This window comes from Pinus tabuliformis, chromosome 3_1 (assembly GCF_031772625.1).
Source record: "Pinus tabuliformis cultivar Carrire ecotype Pingquan chromosome 3_1, CPIR1, whole genome shotgun sequence".
NCBI lineage: Eukaryota > Viridiplantae > Streptophyta > Pinopsida > Pinales > Pinaceae > Pinus > Pinus tabuliformis.
In genome coordinates, this window is record NC_142301.1 from 469137585 (window position 1) to 469145409 (window position 7825).

Sequence of the window (7825 nt, forward strand, 5' to 3'; positions counted from 1 at the left end):
TAATTCCATAGAGGCATTGTAGAATTTTCCAGAGGCATGTCAAATTTTCAAAGAAGTAGGGTGGTTCTAATTTTTCAAACGCCTCAAAGGGTTGGAAGAAACTATTGCCCTGGATTTTGCTAAGAATTTGAGCAGGAATTAGACGGAGGTCATAGGGTTGAAGTTGGAAGTCACCGAGGAAGTAATTTCCAGAGTATCAACATTGCAACCTGAAGGAAAGAGATGGTTTAATTGGAAAATCAGGTACCCTTCCCTCAAAGATGAATTCCTACAAGGGGGGGAAGAATTGGTTAAGAAGGGCAAGGGAATTGACCAACTATCGCTTCCTCATCCATTGGGAGATGTTGATTTATTCATCATTAAATATATTACATGTGAAGGACTAGTGATGATAGTGTTCAACTATCATTTTCCACGATTAAATCATCTCCAATACAAGAAATTGATTAACCTTCCTTAATTCGTATTGAAGAATTTGAAGCATATGTCTACTGCTGTGAAGGTTACTCCTTATCTGAAAAGTTGTTTCACCAATCGTGAACTTATAAAATTAATCATAATGGAGGCCCTAGAGTGCCAAGGTAGAAGTTGGGAAGGTTTCATGAGCAAAAAGAAAAGGATTTCATGTCGGAAACAAGTCGAAACCCCCGCTAACGCTCCAGAAGAAGCTGGGGTAGCAGGGGAGTAAGCGAAGCCCTCTAGAAGTAAAATCTAGAAAAGGTTGCTAGAAAATCAAATAGGTAGCAGAACAACAAAAAGGATGTTCAAAGTTAGCACCCAACCAGAACCTCCACATCCATCCAAAAAGAAGTCATGCAATCATGAGGACGCAAGGAAGCAAAAGAAAGAGGAACAAGTCAAGCAAGAATAGGTTCCTTCACCAGGTAAGAATGAGAGCCAAACCCTACTACATAAAATTAAAGAGTTAGAAAACAAAAATAAAGAATTAAGGCAACAAAAAGAGGGTAATAAAGTGGAAACAAGGATCCCAGGTCTTGATACTCTGGTGGAGGTTGTTGACAAGATGAGAATAGAAACTACACCAGGTTATGTATTTACAACATGTGCTAAGAATTTAGCAACAACGGGATATAAAGTTTGTGCTGCAAGTACCATCTCGGAAGAAACCCAAATAGAACCCTAGGAGGCTATTACACAAGAACTCGCTGACGAAGTTGCTGTTACACAAGAGCTAGCATCTGAAACGGAGCATCCCATGACATTTGACCTGGAAACCGAAACATAAGAACCTGCCAACGATGTTATTGTTACACAAGAACCAACAGTTGAGGCAGAGGTTCCTCAAGAAGAAGATGTAAGATTTGATCCACAAGAACCTACTAGTGAAGTCGGTGTTACACAGGAACTGATAGCCAAAGCATAACAACTTGAATCACAAGATGTTGTTACAACCCCTACCAATTTTGCATGTGATATAATAGGAGATCATGAGGTAGGGTGGTGTTTAGAGAAAATTTTGCTGATATCAGAGTTACAAACATGGAAGTAGTTGGAACTCTCTTTTCAAAAGGGAGTGATTTCTACGTAGGAACATCAAAAAGTCATATATACTCTCGAATAACAGTGGGCCAATATGAGGTTTACAGAAGAATGGACAAAGTGGGAAAGAAGGAAAACTTAAAAGGAGAAGGAAGAATGGATGTAGTAATTATGTTAAAATTGGCAACTAGGGAAAAACTTCATGTGGGTCATCTTTTTCATGGCTAATAATATTTTTATTAGATTCCTCTCATCGAGAGGTGTAGGATTGATATAAAGATCATCCGATTCCGATAAGTCTTCATGGAGATATGCATTTATTTTGATTATGGAATTATTATCAAGCCGACCTACAACTGATGTAGGCTCAGAAGCCCAACAATCACATATATTCAAACACCAACGTTGTGTATAAATATAGGAGGACTTTTCCTCAATTTTAACTCACTCATCTCATCACATCTCTCTCTCTCTCTCTACTGTGCAGAAAATAATATCTTCTCTATTGCACAGAAAAGGGTCTCTCCCTCACACATGTGAAGCCGTAAGCTGCAACTACAGAAGTAAAGTTTGACTTGCGTGGACTAGAAGATATCCTCATCTGAACTGTGATGTAAGTTCATCTAAACCTCCTCTGAAAGCCACAACTTTTGGTGGTGGAATCAAGTCAATCCGACGAACGGTTTGCAAGATATCGACTGCCCTAGTTTGAAGGAAGCTTCTGAAACTGAAGCTGCAACTGCAGAAGTGAAGTTTGACCTGCGTCGACTAGAAGATCTCCTCATCTGAATTGCGTTGTAGGTTCATCTGAACCTCCTCTGGAAGCCGCAACTTTTGGTGGTGGAATCAAGCCGATCCGACGATCAATTTGTGAGATATCGTTTGCCCTAGTTTGATGATGAAGCCACTAATGCTTATGATGTTGATCTAGGGTTTGCTACTGCTGATATAAATCAGATTTATTGTACTATTTCTCTCTGCTGAATTATTGAAGATAAAAGAATATTTGATCAAAGGGTTTCCCCACACATTGTGGGGTTTGTCCCTAGCTAGCCGCCACATCTTGTGTCTCTTGTCTTGGCTTGTTTTCTGTCGATCGTTTAATGTTCTATCTGCACTTTACTCTATGTACATGTGATTGCTAATCTGTGGAATATAATAAGAAAAAGAAGAAAACTGTTATAAGCATAGAACATACGATAACTTAACAAATTACAAAAAAAGGTTGAGGAATTGACAAATGACAAAGGTAGACCATATAGACTCACCTTGAACCTTTTACGATGTAGAAGGCCTTCCCCATATTATCCAATCTTTCTATGGGAGAGATTTTATCTTTTTCAGTTAAAAGTTGTCTATGAGAATAGATGCTATCAATGGTAATTCTATCCAAAATTTCTTAGATGTTTTTCACGCCTGTGATTTTGACGAGCAAATCTTGTTGTGTGAGATTTTTATCCATAACATGATTTTTGAATATGTTAGCCTGCACATGATTGTACACATCTTCTCCTATATGGGGGAATTTCAGTTGCGTGCCTTCATCTCCTTCATGAGAAATCAGATGGAGTGGCATCTTGTAATGAAGTCATCTGACGCAAATGAGGAGAACGTAGCCTTGTGGATAAGAGTAGAACCGAGCATGGTCACTGAAATGAGGTGCGAATTAGAAGGTTTCTTAGTACTCCTAATATGGTGGAACAATCATCCCTCTACAGAAGGAGGATTGTCGGATTTTTCCTCAACATATTTGCACAATTGAAAAGTCAAGCATTGAATGGATGCTTGAAATGTACGGAAGCTAGTAGTGCAAGTCTGTAGGAGAGTGATCCTTTTGGGTTTTCAAATTTTGTGGTTGTTGTTACATGTGTCTGATATTATGACCAAATTGTGAAATCAATGGGAGATTTCTGGATATGACTTAAACTTATGTATCCCTTGATATAGCTTCCAGTCGAAGACTATCAGCCCCATTACAAATTATGAAATTATGAAGGTGAATCATGGTTGCATCAGTTGATGGTTACTCAGGGTTATAGATCAGCTGATGAAGATACTATTGGTGCTTATAATTTGACAAACTTACATCAACAATACAACAACGGTACCTGAAGATTCTACACGAGGACATGCAATGGCTTTAGTTGAGGGGAGATGTTGAGTGCAGTTTTTAAGCATGTCTTAGACACCTGTTACCCTATTTTTGATCATTTTATCTCTTTAAGCCTATGAACTTTATGTCACAAATGCCACTTTCCCTGGTTATAATATTTTCTCCAACATAATATTTTTTGATTTTCTATTAAATATCGAATAAAGTAATGTCTTTTTGGGATGACTAACGAGGGTAATTATGGAAGAGGTCTTATGGTGATTTTTCTTTTAGGTGTTGCCCATATACTAAGGACTAAGGGATGAACCATTGTTTTTGTTACTTGCTGTTACACTCTGAAGATTTCCTGTTAAATTCTGAAGCTTTGTTGTTACACCTCAAAGTTGTTGTTGCACCGAGAGGATGTTGTTACACCGCAACTGCCAAGGACCATGATTGTTGTCTTAAAAGACAGTTGTCGAGAATCATAAAATTATCTACGAGCGATTAAAGGATCTGAGCGGTTATGATTGTAGAAGATGGTGTAACTTTGATAGGTCTTTTATTTGGAAACTATTTGTAACAATTTCTATTTTACTCTTAATATTGATTAGCATGAGAATTGTGAGATTCTCATGACTGATATGTTCCCTAATTTTTTGGGGCTTGTAAAACTTTAAAAAAAGGATTTGGTCCCATAAAAGTGGGACGCAAACATAGGAACAATATTGACATTTTGATCTTAAAACTTTCAGTCATTTCTAATACAGAACACATCTCGTTATGTTTAAAAACATCTCCTGTTGATTTTTTAACTAGTTTTCGTTCTATCCCTACACTCTGCTAGGGAGGAAAGGCCCTCCTCTTTAGCAGGGATTGTAGCAATAGTAAATTAATTTCTTTTCTTATTTTAAGTGTGTATTTATTATTTTTGTTGTATAAATTATAGCACAAGTGCACTTCTGTTTTCATATTCGTTATATGTTATTAAACAGGATTGGCTAGAACTACAATATTTAATCATTTGATGCATCTTAATTAATAATGTGTTGCACGCCTGTTCTCTGAGAAAAACATGAAGTGTGATGAATGGGTTTCATTCCTATAGTATGTTTTTTTTTTTTTTTTTTGCATGAGTGCTTTAAGTTCTGCAATTGTGCTCAATGACAATTCTTTCATTTCTTTCCCTAGTTGTTATGTATCAGCACAAACAATACAGAGACCTTTGAAATAAAAAGACTTACCCTGGTTGATAATTAAATGATTGTGGTTCAGTCATAAAGTGATTAAACCATACAAACAATCCTGTCATCATAAAATTATGAGTTGCGCTTGTATCCACCAAGGCTCGGACAGTTCTTCCATGAATATCCAAGTCAAGAAACCCCAAACTATGCAACCAACCCTTCTAGTCTTCAAGAACCCCAACCTGCATACATCTCTGGTCTCTGTTGCATTAGCTCTAATACCATTTGTCACGCCCTCGAGACGGTCACACCATTCAGGGCACCGTGCGGCACTGACTATACTTCCATACTTAGTTTTTTTTCCATCTTCCAGACTACACCTTCTAACATTATTATTATTATTTTCTTTTTTTATTTTTTATGTGCAGAAAACATAACTTAAATCCAATACATAATGCCAACAATAATACCAAACAACAAAATTTATCAATTTAAACTTTTATTATCACTTTTTGATATTTTACATGTATTTTACAGTGGGGAGGCCACCCTTTCCTGGGCATGACACTAGAACCGAATTACAACATTCATCCCACATCATGAACTTGTCTGCCCAACCTGCGCACTACGTGTACTTCTCTGTCAGTCACAGCCTATAGCACGTACTTATCTACTAGTGACATTTTCCACTTCCACATTGCACGCCTATCCAATTCCCGCATTTCAACTACAGGCAGGGCGGGCACATGCTGACACCCGAATATCTCTTCCCACTACATGCTTAAACTCTTGTATGGGCCCCTCAAACTGTGACTTGCCAAATTGTTGAGTTTCTTGTGGCTGTGGTTGTATGTTCTCCCTCCAACACATCTACCATATATATATTCCCTACAGGTTGGTGTTTTCTGAAGGGTTGCATCTCTTTATGTGTCGACCACTCTAATCTGACCTCCCCACCATGTTAACACGACCATTTTTTCCATATTTATGCGTTGTCCTATTGCAACCTTCCACCCTGATTCTACCAGTCACACATTTCCACTCGTCGCAGTTCAACATGGTTTCTAACCCACTAGTGTGTCGTCACACTTGTTCAGTCGACCCACGATCGAGTGTGGGAAACCTCCCTGGGTGTGCTCCCCTGGTCGTGCCCTCTCCTGTTGCATTCAACTGAAACTCATGTGTTGAAAATATCCGAACTTCATCTTGCGTGTCACATTTAATCGAACATCCATCAGGTGCGCTCACCATCTGTACACCTTTAACCAAATGTTCGTGAGGTGCGCTCTCCATCCAGACACCTTTAACCAAACACGAGTTGGGTGGGCATGCAATAGGTCCACACGCCCATCACATATCACAAGCATTCTCATACTCATGACTTGCCTAAGTGTCATGTGCACCCAGTTGGGTACCCAAATCACCCAAGGGTGGTGATGCTAACTTAGGGTCCTGACATGTGCTGGCACACACTAAACACACTCCTCCCTTTTATTAAATTTTCTATACCATTGCAAAAGAACCTCTAATTTAATATTTATATAAGGGTCCCTAAATTTATGTTTATAGAAATAAAAAATGAAAAAAAAGGGGAAATTCAAATTTAAGGAAAACATTTATATCTTAAATTTCATTGTTAATATTTGAAATAATTTTAATTTATGAAAAATATTTTATATTTTTACCTTGGCTAAATTCTATATTTAATACCTATTTTATTGACCTCAATAGTGCATAAGTAGACTTTTTTTTCAATGTATGAGATTTTTAGATTGTTCTGTCGTTTTGTGAAAGGCCACAAAATTATCACTATTCCTCAAGAAAAGGCTAAAAAACCATACACATAATGACATCAAATATATAAATAGTCAAAGTATATACAAAGTTCGATTGAGTTACTCACTATTATTTGCACCAAAAGCTGCAAAGACACCGAGATAGTTTTTTTTTATGGAAAGATGCACAGAAAGATCATAGTGCTCAAAGCATACATTTAACCTAGAAAAATTACCTCGCATATTTTGGTAGAAAAAATATTGGTAAAACCATGTAGGTATCATATGTAGCAACTAGATGCCCCTAGTTTGATTGAATTGTACTATTATCATGCCTACAATGCATTCCAATTTTACACATCAGCTTGGTATGGTTTTCTTCAGAATTTGTTGGCAGCAAAACAAGTTGGGACCTTCCTTTTTTCTAATTTTCACTTGGAAAGCATTGGGTCAGTATATTGTAGGCCTCAACATACACAAGAAAACATTGAGGTCATTTTGAACATATTAAATAAGGAAGCTCCAAGGAAAAAGGACATTTATTTGTGGAGAGATATGTGGGATATTGATCACAGATCATGGTTTGAGTGGATCACCATCTCCCTCTCTAAGGGCTTATTGTCTATAGATGAAGTAATCATCTAGAAGCTATAAAACATTATTGAAAAGAAAATTTCCCAAAAATGAATGACTTATTGTCTATAGATGAAGTAATCATCCAGCAACTACAAAACATTATTGAAAAGAAAATTTCCCAAATTTGGCACTCTACAGGGGCCCAATTGGAGAGACTGGAACTGGGCTTATAGCCCATTGTTTAGTATAATAGTGAAAATTTCTATCGTCTCATAGACCACACAAGATTTCACTAAGTCCTAGGTCCTATCTTGAATACAAGCGAGCTATATCCAACAAAATAGGAGCTCTCTATTAACAACTAGACTTGCACAACCAATAGTTTGGGTAATCTCTTCCTTAAAGAGCTCTTTCTCTTTCCAAGAAGAGAGGGGCAAAGAAGAAACTTCCTAGTTGGAAGAATCCAATGCAGCTACAACTGCACTTCATGAACTTCACATCAATGTGATCTTTGTTACATTGATGATGATGGTTACATGTTTGTGATGCACAAATTGAAGGAGTTGATAAAATATGATGATTACCAAGTGTGACCTATGTCTGTTTGAGAAGTATTAACTTTTTGATATCTGTCTTTTGAACTTTTGCAACTAAATAGGTAAATTCGTCTTAAACTCAATAGTAAGACAACCTAT